Source organism: Antechinus flavipes, chromosome 4 (assembly GCF_016432865.1).
Source record: "Antechinus flavipes isolate AdamAnt ecotype Samford, QLD, Australia chromosome 4, AdamAnt_v2, whole genome shotgun sequence".
Classification (NCBI taxonomy): domain Eukaryota; kingdom Metazoa; phylum Chordata; class Mammalia; order Dasyuromorphia; family Dasyuridae; genus Antechinus; species Antechinus flavipes.
The window spans coordinates 281,489,640-281,503,532 of NC_067401.1; positions in this window are offsets into that span (position 1 = coordinate 281,489,640).

The following is a 13,893-nucleotide window of genomic DNA, read 5'->3' on the forward strand; positions in this document are numbered from 1 at the left end:
TTTCCCAGGTATTATTCACTCTCCTATTGATATAAAAATATTCATCTCAAATGATCCTTATAAGAAAAAAAATCATCTGAATTGCCAGATATTGAAATGAAATCAATGGAGCCCAAATAATGAACATGTTCAAATCCTTTAGTAAAAAGAGTAACATGTGTCACTTATAAGTATTTCTATTATCAGTTATTCTTCCAAGCAGATTGCTTTGGATCAGTTTAAAAATTACTCAACAATTAAAACTAATCCCTGCTTTGTTTTTCTTTTTCTTATTTCTGTCAAAACAATAAGAGGGAAAAAAGGAAAAGGGAAGCAAAATAAAAAGAAGGGAGGAGACAAGGGGAAAGAAAGAAGGAATGAATGAACAAAGGAAGGACAAAGAAGGGAAGAATGGAAGGAAAGAAGGAGAGAGAGAGGGGAGGGAAGAAGAAAAAAAGGAAGAAAAAAGGGAAGAAGGAAGGAAAGAACAAGAGAAAGAGGAAGGAAAGAAGGAAGAAAGAAAGGATGGATGGAAGAAAAGAAGAGAAGGAAATAAAGGGTGGAGAGATGAAGAGATAAAAAGAGGAAGGAGGAAGAAAGGAGGGAAGAAAAGAGAAGAAGGGAGGGAAGGAAGGAGGAAAGAAAAAAGGAGAAAAGGAACTGGGAAGGAGGAGGGAGGAAGTAAGGAAGGAAAGAAACATCTCTAAACAGAAGGAAGGCTGGAAAGAATCACTAGCAAGCAGAAAATAGCTTTGAAAATTATATACTGAATTTTTAAAAGAGTAAATTCTTCATAATAGACATTTATGTACATCATCTTTATTCTTCTACTGTATATGGAAAATGTCCACTTTATTTGATGTTTAAGGTCAAAAGAAAAGGGAAATAAAAACAAAAACAAAAATGAAGGTTGTAGACAGAACAAACACAAATAAAAATAAACCCAGATCAAAATATTGGCCTATAATGTTGGATAGCCCAGAAATCATTGATAATCCTGCAAGACAAAGGTGAAAATTGAATAAAAGCTGGCCGCCTTTGTATTGTTTCCCCTGGAAATCTAAGAAAGAGCTATTCTCCAAAGCCACATACCAAAAGCACAGCTTTGTCATAGACATGCTTACTCCCCCCCCCCCAAGGATGAATAGAAAATTTTATAGAATGAAAAAAAAAGTGCTTACATAAATTAACAAAACTTCCAAAACAACAACAATAACTCAATGTGTAGATTTATTTTCACTTCAAAAAAAAAATTATAGGGCCAGGATGAGGCCCAAAAACTTCATTGAGAAAAATGGAAACTGTTGCCTCCACCAACTGACTAAAAAAGCATGCCCCATGAAATAAAATCTGAATAAAATAATTATGCTTCTAAATCACCTAAAGGATGCTGTCAGTCATCCAGTGGAGAGCGCTGAATGGTCCAAAGACCAGCATTAGCTCTATCTTAAGCTGACAAATCCATTCTTGAGGTCATTCAAGGATAGCAAGAAAGAAGATTCTTTCTTGTTCTCTTTCTGAAACAAACAAAATTCCTAATCCAAATAAAAACACAAGCATATTTTCAGTCCTTCTCAAGATTGATTTTAATGTTTGGGAGCTTTAAAATAAGGAATTAGATGTCCCATTCTACATAGGCTCATTTCCCTGTTCTTTCTCCTTGAATCCAAAATTGTATATGCTCCCTCACTAAAATCCTAATTCTAGAAAACATCAATCCATTATGCTTGTACTGAATACAAGGACAAATAATTGTTTTTTACTTATCAGTCCCCCTAAGCTCCACACACTCACCCCCCAGAATCTCTGGCTGAGTAGCAAAAGCATCTCCCAGAGCAAACATAAAGTGTATTCAAAGACCTGACTTTATAAATGGCCGGTTAATCAAGCTGAAAAGCAGTGTGAGAAGAGGAGGCTGACTGACATGAATTTCTCATCCCCATCTGGATTTAAATACCAACACTTCCATTAAAAGGTAATAGGCTGAAGCTAATGAACTTTCTTCCTGCACAAGTCAGCCTGAAGAAGTAACAAGATCTGCAACCTTCTAAGGTTGCTTCAGCCTAACAACACTTTCAGAGAATCCCAAAAAGCACAAAGCAGACTAACAAAGTAAAAGAGAATTAGATCCCTGGCCTCCAGGAGCATACATTCAAGTTAAGGATATACCACATGTGTGTGTGTAGATATAGGGTATATGACAAACTTGAAAGGTTTAACTACATTTATTATCTAGTATTGAGTAAAGTGCAAATTACCATAGTGCAGGACTGATGAAAAGAAGAGATAATAATAAAATAAAATCCACCAAGAGATGCTTTCTAGCTGTGATGAGCTTTGAGGTGATTTAAAAAAAAAAAAAAAAAAAGGAAGTCACCTGGAATGATAGGTAGTAGGCATTCCATAGAGGAAAAAATGTCTTAATCACTGGCAATTATGCAAGAATGAAATTACTAGTCAGAAGTGTTATTACTAGGAAATCATATCAATGGTTGCAAAAATTAATGTGTGGCTGCATCCCAACTACTTAATGGAGTATCCATAGGAATAGTCTCAGGCAAAGTATAAATCTAGAGATTTAAGTTTCTAGACAGTGCAAAATTGGATTGAAAGAAATGTTTTTTCTATGTGAATCAAGGTAGTCTTTTTCTGATTCTATCTAGTCTGAAAATGTATCCACACATGATACTGAAAATGGACAATAATCCTGTCTTAAATATTAGGAAATGGCATTTTTACTACTGATATCAAAGAGAAACTGAAAACCAGGCAGCCATGGAAACAAAAAATAGAGGGTGTTCACAAGTGGAGAAAACATTGTATAATCTTCCTTCCAGAAATAGTAGCTATGCTGACTTTTATAGACAGAATATATAACAAAACAGAAATGCTAGGCTAGAGATTGGAACAGAGGGATGTGACTTTTGGCATGTATAGGTCAGAATTGAAGATGGAGTTAAAACTAGAATAAGCATAGACTTCCCCTCACTCTTTGACCTTTTACTCAGGAAATACAGATTCAATGCATGTTCTCTCTCCTTTCAGACATAATGGTTTCACAGAGATCCAGCAAGCCCTGATCACCCCACATTCCCTACTACCAAAGCCCTTGCATTTGTGATAAGCTAAAGATTCTTCTAGTCCATGGATTCTGAAATTCTCACTTTTTCCCACCAGACTGTTCAAGGAGCTCATGACACTCAAAAAATTTAAGAGCCATCACTCTAAAGTTATATATCGAATCACATATCATAATCAAGACAAAGAGTATTCTTCATTCATTTGATGTTTTCCTATGGATTTTTGAAACTTTTTATGCTAAAATTATCATAGAAACTATTTTGCTAAATCAACAAAATTATTGAAATAAAGTTCCCCCAAAGTAGTAAATGTTCAGTTTAATTCTGTATTGTTGTTATTTGTCCTTCCATTTCAAAGAGGACCAATGACATCACAGGATGTTGTTTTGATGACTTGTCAAGGCAATTAGTGATGACCCATGATGCAGTGGATGACCTTGATATCCTCATTGTCTGTCCAAGCTCTCTGACAGGTAATTTGCTTATATTATCACTTTTTATGTTTAAATCATGTACACATTTTGACCTTTTCCTGATGTGAGATGTCATTTTCCAGTTTTCCCAATGATTTTTATTAAAAAAGAAATCTTGTCCCCAAAGCTAGACTCTTTAGGTTTATCAATACTAGATTTATATGGTCATTTATTACTTTATCTTTTCCACTCATCCACTACTATATTTTGAGATATTACCAGATAGTTTTAAAGACTACTGTTTTATAATACAATTTGAGATCTGGTACAGTTAGGCTGCTTTTCTTCACTTTTTTTTTTATTAATTCCCTTGATTTTCTTGACCTTTTCTTCTTCCAGAATGATTTTTTAAACAATTTTTTTCTAGCTCTATAAAATGAACTTTGGTAGTTTGATTAGTATAGCACTGAATAAGTAAATTAATTTTTATTAATTTTTTTATATTTTTGTTATATTGGCTCAGCCTAACCAAGAGCAATTAATATTTTTCTAATTGTTTAGATCCAACTTTATTTGTGTAAAAAGTGTTTTGTAATTGTGTTTGTATAATTCCTGGATTTGTCTTGACAAATAGACTCGTAAGTATTTTATGTTGTCTACAGTTATTTTCAAAGAAAATTTTCTTTCTATCTTTTGCTGCTGGACTTTGTTGGTGATACATAGAAATGCTGATTATTTATGTGCATTTATTGAGATTTGTAGTTTCATATACAATCCTTTTTTGTGTTCTACTTTACATCTGGAAATTATCTCATTTTTGGTGTTTTTTAAATTTATTATAACAATATTTTTAAGAGACTGATAAGAAAACAGCATTAGAAACATTGAAGTATATAAAGTTCAGGTGAAGGTATATAAAGTTCAGGTGAAGCTGCAACTAAATGTATTGTACTTTATGTATTACATTTACACACTTATCCAGAGCCGTTTGGTGTTTCTATTCACTACAACTATTACAAAAACACCTGGCTTTTTCCAGTGTACTCTTCTTTCAACCATCAATGTAATTTTCCCATTGAGGTATTTTTATAGACTGGACAATGTTAGAGTTCAGCATCTTCTTGCCAGTGTTTAAATTTGACTAGACAGTAGCAATTGCTTTTTAATCTAAGCAAAACGATATGTCAAAGGCAATCAGTTGAGTGACTCTCTCCCATGAGAATTCTAATAATCCTGGCGAATCCCACTGCCCTCTAGGCAACTCCACAGTATGAACCTTAGGTATAGAATGTCACAAACATTTAGGAAGGTTATTATACAGAACTGCATGCAGTTTACACACACAAATTCTAGCCTTTTTGTATACAAGTTAATCATTCATTCATTCATTTGACAATCATTTATTGAGTCTTATTATGTATCAGGTACACTAGGAATAAAAAGAAAAAAAAACTAAACACTACTTGCCCTCAAGGAACTTATACTACATCGTACTAGGGGGAAATTATGTGTGCATAATTACATACAAGTAAATACAAATCAAATACAAAGTATTTGGGGAAGAGGGATCACTAGAAATCGGGAGAATTGGAAAGAGCTCATCTGGAAGTAGCATTTGAGCTCTACTACCTGAGTTCTATATAATATTTTTTGCTGCCTCTTTTTATATGTTGACTTGATATTTTAAGAAACCTCTTTTAGCCCAGGAATATCCCTGAGTTATATTCTTCTCCTGTAGCATTTGTAGCACTTATGAGAGCTGGGCACATAATATTCATTAAGTGCTCTTTAATTTGAATAGAATGAAGTTGGCCCAGCAATAATGAAAGTTATAATAATAATGGTGAAATAAGTGCCAAGGTAATTTTCTGGGAGAGAAGGAATAAAATTAAGAGGAATAAAATAATAAATTTTGGATTCCTTTCAAAAGCTGTGTGCATAAACTGTCTTAAGTGATTTGTTTTCAAACTGATAATCTCTCAGATGTTTAATTCATTTGCCATGAAAACTTCTTCAAAGCTCCTGGTCACTTCTAAGAATAGGTCAAATGACCAGGCTAAAAATATACCCCAAAGTTCACTGTCCCATCCAGCTTTAAGAAATTATATTTATAATATATTTGCTAAAAGGTTTTTTTTAATGTATATACGAAAGCAACACCATTTCAAACAGACATAAGGATAAAATCAATAGCCAGAGTTGTTTTCTGGACAAAATTTGCCTCAAGTTCCTTAGCTTGCCAGAAATCTAAAGTTTCATTTTTATCTAGATTTGGGAATTCATATGTGTGGGAGAACTGCTAGTGTAGAAACTTCTTTCATCAACATCAACAGTTAAATTGTCTGTAATTTTATAGTAATAAGAGCAGCTAGAAGGCACAGTGGATAGTGCCAGATTTGGAAGCAGGAAGACTCATCTTCCAAAGTTTAAATTTGGCTTTAGACACTAGCTATGCGACCCTAGACAAGTCATTAAACCCTGTTTTCCTCAGTTTTCTCCTCTGTAAAATGAGCTAGAGAAAGAAATTATAAACTCTAGAATCTTTGCCAAAAATAACTCGGATGAGACCATAAAGAGTCAAACGTGATTGAAAATGACCAAACAACTTATGATATTAGAGAATTGCTATGGGCATTGTGAGGATATGTAATTTACTCAGATTTGGACAGAGCCTTAAAAGTCCTGAAAACAAGGCCCTCTTCTAATTATTTTGCTATATTGTTTCCCAAACTTAATATAAAATGGAGAAAAAGAAAAAGATATCTAGCATAAACTAAAACAAAATTAAGATGCATGATTTGTTTTCCCTTACCTAAAATTCTTTAACATCTTTCATTCCCTGACACTAAAGCACAACAAGCCTTTTCCCATTGTGCATTATATGATACTGAGCATCTCATTTTAATCTCAGTCATTTCCAAAATATGTCATTTCATAGAAGATAGCTATGATACCTCTTCTTTACTCTTGCTAAAATGAAATAGATTTGCTTACAAGGATAATCATTATAAAGCTAAGGTACAAATTATTCACTCTGGAAACAGCTGCTCCACCAGATACATGGCCACAGAAATGATTACATATTTTGATTCAAAATAATAAAATGAAAGCCTTAAGTCAGGTTATGCATTGGCTGTGAGCTTTAGATTATATCAAAAGAGATAGGATCATCTGTTCCCACACCAAATCTCCAGAAGTACTAATAATAATCCTCCCTCTTAACTTGTGATAAATTAGATAAACCTCTTGAAGAAAAATGAGGAACAATTCTGGATTTGCTACACAGATATATTGTTTTATAAGTAATTGTCATATTTCTGTGCATATGCACATGCACACACATTTTCATGTGATGCAGTTACTCAGAAGGAAAAGATGCTCCATGCAGCCATCCACCCTGGGCATCTGCCCTACCTGCCTTCTCCATTCCTTCCCTGCAGCATTCTCCAAACAGGACCTCCAGACACCTGCCAATCTCTCCTTCCTCTTTCTTCCTCTAGGTGTGGAAATTAACCAAATCAATACTGCCATTGCTCTGGGACAAACATGATAAATCAAATACCCTAGGGCTTCCTTCACATGTGTGTGTGATATGTATGCATACATATGCATGTATGTATATATACATATATATACACACGTGTCTCTGTGTGTTGTCTATAGAACATAAATTCTAGTAAAACACAAATTCCTTGAGGGTAGGGATTGCCTCATTTTTATGCTTTTAAGCAGTGCCTAGAAGAGTGCTTACAGAATACTAGATACTTAGATTCATATATTTTGATGACCTATTTCTAAATCTGTAATATTCTTAGATCAATTCAATTCAGGAAACATTTATGAAATGACTAGGGATTGAAAACACAATTTGCTCCTTTATCCTATGCATGACCCCTTTTCCTGCTACCTCCTCGCACTAGATTCATTTCTTTTGGCTCAGACCTAGCCCATCCCAAACCTAATTTACCCATTCTGCCATATGGCAGTAACTTCATAATTCCTTTTCCTCAACTTGTCATTCCATATTACAGCACTAAATTCAACCTAGCTACCCTTTGAGAACACCACATAATTACCGATTCTAACTAATGGAGGCCATCTCTTCATCCACCTCTTCTTCCAAAGGAATTGTTATTTATACTCTTAGCTCTTTATTGTTGCTTATAATTCATTTCCCTGACACTGGATAACTTAATATCTTTCAACAGAATTAGACTAGACCTCTTCTCTATAGATCTTTGTTATAATTAATTACTAATATTTAGATTATTCCCCTTCCTTTCTCAATAATTTTAACTTCTATTTCAATCTTTCTCCAACTCATCTTTCAGTATTATCCACAGCAACAATATTTATGCTATTGCTCTTTAACAATCTAGATTCACAGTTCTACAATTTAAATGACCTTTATCTTAGCTTCACTCCAATGACACGACAACATGATTACAATTTACCTCTCACCATCACTTCATTATTACTCTGTCCCCAAAAATTTTGACTTCAAACATTCTCTGATCTAACTACAGTTTCCTCCCACATTTTCCTCCTATTGATCCTAACCTTCATGCTTATTAAGCCTTTGGGTTCATTGTTTTCCTCCTCTTACAGATACATTCTGCCTTTTTTTTTTTTTGGTCTCTATCTAGCCTAGGCCCATAGCCTTTTCAACCATAAGCCATCATTCTAAAAATCTCACTTCCTTGGTATTCCACTCTTCTCTGAACAACATTCCTTATTGTAATCTTCTCTCCTGATAATTCTTTTTCTTTTCATTGTTTTTGTAGCACCCATTTTCCTTTTTCTTGTCCCATTTGCCCAGTTACCAAGCACTGCTTGGGAAAAAAAATGTTTAATATGAACTATTTTTGTCCATTATAAATTTAAGTTAGTTTGCCATGTAGTCTCACAGTGTAGCTTAAAAAGACTTCCAGCAACCTCAGGAACTGGAAAGTCTCAAAATTTCTGTCTTCTCCTGTCCTATACTCTTTCATTTCTATCTCAAAAGTCTTCTGGCCAAGTTTCCTCCACTTGGGTTCTTCACTTCATCCCCTCCTGCATTCACCAGAAATTTGATCCAACAATCATGCAGTCAGAGATGACTGAATGATTAAATAACTTCTCTCCTTTCCTTCTTGTCCAGGTGTCTATTCCACATCTAGTACAATCAAAGTCAGAGTCTGAGGATTAAAATATTCCTTTTGCTAAAATCATCTTACAATATCCCCAGGTTGAAGCAGTAGTCATGGCAGTTAAGATGGAGTTTGGCATATTTAACATGTATTGGTCAACCTGCCATCTGGGAGAAGGGGGGAAAAAGTTGGAACAAAAGGATTTGCAACTGTCAATGCTGAAAAATTACCTGTGTATATATCTTGTAAATAAAAAACTATACTAAAATTAAAAAAAAGAAGAAGAATGGCTGCAGAAAATACCTCTCTGGAGAAAAGAGCAGCAGCATGTAAGAAAAAGCTAGGAAAAAAAAAAAAGATGGAGTTTGGGAAGATGAACAAAAAATATAAAATCCTGATAAGAAGTGGTCAGGAAGGAGGTTCCTTATATCTCAGAAGAACCTTACTAAAAGCCTAAAAACTAGATTTACCTTCATTTTGCCAAAGGATCCACAGCAGGGTCCCAGACCAATACACATGGGATCAATATATTAAATCAAACTGTCCCAGATATATGCTACAAATTCCTTATTTACAGCAATCTCAGCTGGTATTATGGAAGCATAGGGAAATAATTGACACTTACAAATGTTTGGCAATATCCTATATCACAATACCATTCTATTTCCACACATGCTTAGAACTTTTATTTTAAAACTCTTAAAAATGTAAAGATTCATCCAAGGATCTCTTCTTTAGTGAACGCATTCACTTCCATAATTTCAAGTGGTCCAGAAAGCATCCAGAGAAAAATCAATGAAGTAAGAGTCTTAAATCCTATGTGAGAATCAGTTGGAGAAATTCCTTGGAAAGTGGGAAAAATATAATGTCTTCAAGTATTTGAAGGGCTGTCACTTGGAAGAAAGATTAAACTTAATTACTTGGACTAAGGACAAAACTAGGGAGCACCAGAAATAGGGAAGTTTAAGCTTGTTTTCAGGGGGGTGGGGGAAGTGAATTGGTCAGAAGAACTAGAGATCATTATTGATCACAAAATAGATAATTTTTGATTATATTAAGTTAAAAAGGTTTTGTACAAACAAAAGTAATGCAGACAAGATTAGAAAGGAAGCAATAAACTGGAAAAACATTTTTACATTCAAAGGTTCTGATAAAGGCATCATTTCTAAAATATATAGAGAACTGACTCAAATTTATAAGAGTTCAAGCCATTCTCCAATAAATGGTCAAAGGATATGAACAGACAATTTTCAGATGAAGAAATTATAACTATTTCTAGTCACATGAAAAGGTGCTCCAAATCACTATTGATCAGAGAAATGCAAATTAAGACAACTCTGAGATACCACTACATACCTCTCAGATTGTCTAAGATAACAGGAAAAGATAATGATGTTGGAGGGAATGTGGGAAAACTGGGACACTGATACATTGTTGGTGGAGTTGTGAACGGATCCAAGCATTCTGGAGAGCAGTTTGGAACTATGCTCAAAAAGTTATCAAACTGTGCATACCCGGTGTTACTAGTGGGCTTTGATCCAGCAGTGTTACTGGGATTATATCCCAAAAAAGATTTTAAAGAAGGGAAAGGGACCTACATGTGCAAAAGTGTTTGTGACAGCCCTTTGTAGTGGCTAGAAACTAGAAACTGGAAACTGAATGTATGCTCATCAATTGGAAAATGGCTGATTAAGTTATGGTATATGAATGTTATGGAATATTATTGTTCTGTAAGAAAGGAGCAGAAGGATGATTTCAGAAAGGCCTGGAGAGACCTTCATGAACTGATGATAAGTGAAATGAACAGAACCAAGAGATCATTGTACACAGCAATACAATTATATAATGATCAATTCTGAAGGACATAGCTCTTTTCAGCAATGAGATGATTCAAACTAGTTCCAATGATCTTGTGATGAAGAGAGCCATCTACACCCAGGGAGAGGATTGAGGGAACTGAGTTGGTTTACAATATAGCATCTTCATACCTTTTATTGTTGGTTGCTTGCATTTTATTTTGCTTTTTGTTTTTTTTTACTGGTTGCTTTGATTTTTCTTGTATAGCATAACAATTGTATAAATATGTATGCATACGTTAGATTTAACATATTTCTTTCATGTTTAACATATACTGGACTACTTGCCATCTAGGGGAGGGTGTGCAGGAAGGGAGGGAAAATTGGAACACAAGGTTTTACAAAGGCTAATGTTGAAAAATTGTCCACACACATTTTGAAAAATAAAAAGCTTTAATTAAAAAAAAAAGTAAATTGGTCTCCTTAGGAAGCAGTGAGTATCCCCCATATTGGGAGTTTTCAATCAGAGGCTGAATAGTTATTCACTTGTTATAGTGATGATTTCTTTCAGGAATGGTGTTGGACTAATGATTCTTTAAGTTCTTTTCAGTTTGAATATTTTGTGATTCTTTAAGCTATTACTTCTTTACGGATGGTTTCCAAATACATTATCTACTATCCTTATGTCTAAAGCTCCATATTTAAATTGCTACTCGATTGATGGGCGCATCTACTTAAAAACTTAGCTGACATCTCAAATTTCATATATTCAAAATTAAATTCATCATCCTTCCTCTAAATCAGGGCTTCTTAAACCTTTTTCCACTCATGACCTTTTATCACCCAAGAAATTTTTACATAACCCTGGGTATATGTATTAAATAAGTATACAAATAAAACAATTTCTGATAAATCCTAATTTCATGATCCCACATTCAGTTACATGACTTCATATGAGGTCTCAACCCGTGTTTTAAAAGTTTTGCTTTAAACTACTCCTTTTCATAAATTTCCTGATTCTATCAATGGCATTCTGTATCCTTGTGACAATTGTGTGACTATTACTTAAAAGCTGAGTCATTTACCTCTTTCCAGAGCCCACCCCAAACATTAAATCATTTATTCCACTCTTCAGTGTGTCTCATCCATCCCATCCACGGGAAATACCTTAGTGATTACTAATATCAGTATTATCCTATTTTTGTCTCTTCTATAAAAGCACAGGAACATATCTGATTGTGTCACTTTATTACTCCAAATCATCAGCTTGACTACCAAATAAAATGAACTCTTCAACACCATTACAACACCTCAAAAGCTAAATGAAATCTATGTTCCAAATCTTGTCTCACACTACTTCTTCTCATATAATCTATGCCCAGCTTTCTTTGTCTCCATGCTCTTCTTTCTGACTACAAAGTCCTCTCTTTCTCATCTCTGCTTATCTAAATTGGAAGTACCCTTCATGATCCATCCCAGACACCTGTTCATGAAATCTCCTGCTAAAGAGATTATTGCTATGTTCAAATTTTTGAAGGGCAGTTTTGTGGGTAAAGTATTGAAATTGTTATTCATCTTAGATAGTTGAACTGGAAATATTGGGTAGAAACAGGAGGAAAGTTTGAGCACTATTATTTTTTAAAGCCTTAACAATAAAACTAGCCAAAAGTGAAGTAGGCTGCCCCAGTAAACAGTAGAATCTTTCTGATTTTGAGTTCCTCATGCAAAAGTTGAATGGTCCTTTGCTTAAGAAAGAATTCTTTTTCAGCAACTGAATACAATGGCCTCTGGGGTCACTTTCAGCTCTAAGATTTAATAATTCTGATTCCTCCAATTAGAAGTGATATCTTCCTCCTCTAATTTTATAGCACTTTATTCATCTCTGTGCACTTTTAATTTTGTATTATGATGATATAGGTACAGGTGTTATCTCCCAATAATTGATTTTAAGCTCCTTGATCAGTATTATTTATCTTTGTGCAAACCTTCCAGCATGTCTTTCATATAGTAGGTACTTATAAAATGTTTGTAATGAATGCATGAATTGAATACATTGTTATAATGCTTATACTCATTCTGGCACTCAACCCTATCATACTCTGCATTGTTAATCAACTATACACCTTATAGTGAATATCTTCCTGTCAACTACAAAGTGCTTATGAGCAATGACTGCCTTATGCTTCTTTTGTAACAAACTCACCTAAGCTAAACAGTATGGAGCAAATACTTACTGAACTGATTTGAGAGTCTAATCTTGTTAAGCATGACTAACTCCCAAACCCTCACTGAGGAGCCCTTCTTGCCACTTATATCTCTGGTCTTGTGTCACTCACCCAATATACAATAGAAGTTTTTCAGTTCTCAGTTTATAGTTTTGCAACACTGGACACACCATACATTTCCAAACATCAAGTATGCATGGGATTGAACATTTTACAGAGATAATAAAAGTTAATGAGAGCTCATAATCTATGATCTGACAAGACATCTGTTCTTTTCTTTTATAAATGATAAAATGCCCACTGACTTGTTGTGACACAGTGGGAGAGAACAGATATAATCTAATTAATCACTCTAAACTATAAACTATATTCAGTTATAGTTTCTCAACAGGCTCATCTTATATGGCTGTTAATACGCTGCAGGTGCTCTTGTAAAATTGTCCTTTTACTGTAATTATGACATCCTGCCTCAATCACGTGGTCAGTTTATAAATCACTTCATTAATAAAATCATAAATAAGGAAACCACATAAACACTTAGATAATATTGTGTCTGGAATGTACTCTTGCTCACTGCTGCCTTTTAAAATCCCTAGATGAATAGTTCCTAGACTGGGATCCAGGGATAGATTTCAAGGGATGTTGATTTTGCTGGCAAAAAAATATATATATTTTTATTTTTACAAACTACTATCTCAGATGTAGCATTTTCTTCAACTATGAATTTAGAAAGAAAAAATTCTTTTAAGAAGGGGACCATTTGTTTTACCAGATTTCCAAAGTGAATCCATAGAATCTGTCATGGATTCATATCATGCCATAGCTCACATCACGGGCCATCTTCTAGGAAGCTCTTCCTGATTCCTCCACTTGTTAGTGTCCCTTTCCTGCCTTTGAATCAGGGGAGGTGACTCTGAACAAGTCTCAGACCAAAAGCTACAATGAAGGTGCTAGCTTACACTTTCTCTGTGAGAGAACTTTCTTCACTTCGGAGTTCTCTACATTGAAGCTTCTTTAACTGTGGGTTACAACCCCATATGGTCTTGCATAATGAATTTGGGAGTCATGAAATTGATTTATTATCAGTAAATGTTTGTTAACCTATTTTATATACCCATATAAAAGAGGTTGTTTAAAAATTTCTCAGGCAAAAAAGAGGTCAAGAATGGAAAATTTTTAAGCCCTGCTCTATATCAATAAAATCACAAGTCCAGTTATTATTTGTCCACTTGTTTATTTGGTTTTCTTATAAGTCCTGTTATTCTAGATAT